The following is a 2,832-nucleotide window of genomic DNA, read 5'->3' on the forward strand; positions in this document are numbered from 1 at the left end:
TGCTTTGGATTTTATTATTAGGTTTGATCTTTATCTCAGTTCTGATTATAATTTTCTGATTTTGTTTTGGGAATCTTCAGTCTGTCTGATTGTACTCTCACTCTTTATTATATTTGATCCTAGCTTTCAAAATTTCCCTTGATATGTGTTTATGTGTGTGTGGTTTTCTTCTTTTTTAATTACGATCTTAGTCCTAAGGGATCTACAGATATTATAACATATTTTTTTATTCTTTTCTTCTATTTTTCTTCTATTTTTATATTTAGACTTTTTACCTACTTCTATTTCAAGCTAAGTTTTTTGTAGCACTAACTTTATCTCTCCTACCTTCTTTCCTTCTCTTTTATACATTTCTATTTTTTTCTCTCTTTTCTTTTTTATTTCATATTTCCAGTTACACTGCACTCTTCTGTTGCCCTGTCTTCTATCCTTTTTTAGTTTATTTTATCTTAATATACTTATAAGCAATATTATCAGTCTGGGGGCTTCCTAGGTGGTGCAGTGGTTGGAAATCCTCCTGGCAGTGCAGGGGACATGGGTTTGATCCCTGCTCTGGGAAGGTCCCACATGCCACAGAGCAACTAAGCCCATATGCCATGACTATTGAGCCTGTGCTTTAGAGCCGGTGAGCCACAACTATTGAGCCCATATGCTGCAACTACTGAAGCCCACATGCCTAGGGCCCATGCTCCGCAACAAGAGAAGCCACGGCAATGATGAGCCCGCACACCACAACGAAGAGTAGCCCCCACTCACCACGGCTAAAAGAAAGCCCACGCACAACAAAAAAGACCCAACACAGTGAATAAATAAATAAATAATATATTATCGGTCTGCTCTGTTTCCTTCCTTTATTCTTCAGATGACACATTGCTTTGGTTTTTATTATTAGGTTTTGTCTTTATCTTACTTCTAAGTATAATTATCTGATTTTGTTCTGAGAATCTTCAGTCTGTCTGGTGGTACTCTTGCTCTTTATTATATTTGATCCTAGCTTTCAACATCTCCCTGGATTTGTGTTTGTGTGTGTGGTGTTTCTTTTTTTTTGGATTTGAATTTCTGTTGGTTTTCTCTTTGATTTTCTGATTGCCTACAGGGCTTCTTCTGTCAGGTCTTTCTAGTGCCTTATGTTCTGTTGGATTCAGTATTTGTGTGTCTTATACGTGTATGTGTTTCCTTGATTTAGTATTTGTTTGACTCAACACTCTGCCATTAGTCTGGGGCTTGGACAGTCTTCTATAAAACCCCTTCATTGCTGGGACAAGCAACCTCTGAAATCTGGACTACTCCATCAGAAGTCAAGTAGGAGGCTCTGGGGAGGGAACACTGAATACAGGATGCTAGACTACTAGGAAGTCCTCAGACACAGGGAAGATTAACTTCAGAGAACTCTCACAGAGCCCTGTATCAGAGTCTAAGACCTGGCTTCATCTGACTGTCTGCAACTTCCAGTGCTGGACACTTCATACCAAACTACAAACAAGACAGGAACACAAACCCACCCATCAGCACACAGACTACCTAAAGCCATATTAAGCCTAAAACACACCTTCTGACACAGCCGTGCTCATCAGAGAGAAAAGACACAGAGCCACACACTAGAAAGCAAACATCAGACTGCCCCACACAAGGAAGCCTACTCAAGACAGTGGACAAACCCCACGACAGGGTCAGAGGGCAGAAACAAGAAAAATTACTACTAGGCAGCTTCAGGAAAGGAGACAGCAAATCCTATAAATTAGACAAAATGAGAAATCAAAGAAACACCATGCAGGCAAAGGAGCAGGAAAAAAATACACAAGATCAAATAAATGAAGAGGAAATAGGAAAAATGCCTGAAAAGCAATTCAGAGTAATGATAGTAAAAATGATACAAAATCTCAATAACAAAATACAGAAAATACAAGAAACAGTTAATAAGGACTCAGAAGAACTAAAGAACAAACAAACAGTAATGGACAACAAAATAACTGAAATTAAAAATACTCTAGATGCTATAAACAGTAGAATAACTGAGGCAGAAGAATGAATAAGTGAGTTGGAAGATCGAATGGGGGAAATAACTGCCACAGAGCAGGAAAAGAAAAAAGAATAAAAAGAATGGAAGACAGTCTCAGAGACCTTGGTGATAATGTTAAGTGCACCAACATTCGAATCATAGGCATCCCAGAAGAAGAAGAAAAAAAGAAAGGGTCTGAGAAAATATTTGAAGAGGTTATAGTGGAAAACTTTGCCAACATGGGAAAAGAAATAATTAACCAACTCCAAGAAGTGCAGAGAGTCCCATACAGAATAAACCGAAGGAGAAATACACCGAGGCACATATTAATCAATGTAACAAAAATTAAACACAAAGAAAAAATATTAAAAGCAGCAAGAGAAAAGCCACAAATAAGAGGGAAAACCCATGAGGATAAGAGCTGACCTTTCCTCAGAAACTCTGCAGGCCAGAAGGGAATGAGAGGATATACTGAAAGTCCTGAAAGAGAAAAACCTACAGCCAAGAATACTCTACCCAGCAAGAATCTCATTCAGATTTGATGGAGAAGTCAAAAGCTTTCCAGACAAGCAAAAGTTAAGAGAATTCAGCACCACCAAACCAGCCTTACAACAAGTGCTAAAGGAACTTCTCTAAGTAGGACACACAAGAGAAGGAAAACACCTACAAATACAAACCCAAAACAATTCAGAAAATGGTAATTGGAACACACATGTCAATAATCACTTTAAATGTAAATGGACTAAATGCTCCAACCAAAAGACACAGACTGGCTGAATGGATGCAAAAACAAGACCCTTCTATATGCTGCCTACAAGAAACCCACTTCAGAC

Source organism: Hippopotamus amphibius, chromosome 12 (assembly GCF_030028045.1).
Source record: "Hippopotamus amphibius kiboko isolate mHipAmp2 chromosome 12, mHipAmp2.hap2, whole genome shotgun sequence".
In the NCBI taxonomy this organism is placed as follows: domain Eukaryota; kingdom Metazoa; phylum Chordata; class Mammalia; order Artiodactyla; family Hippopotamidae; genus Hippopotamus; species Hippopotamus amphibius.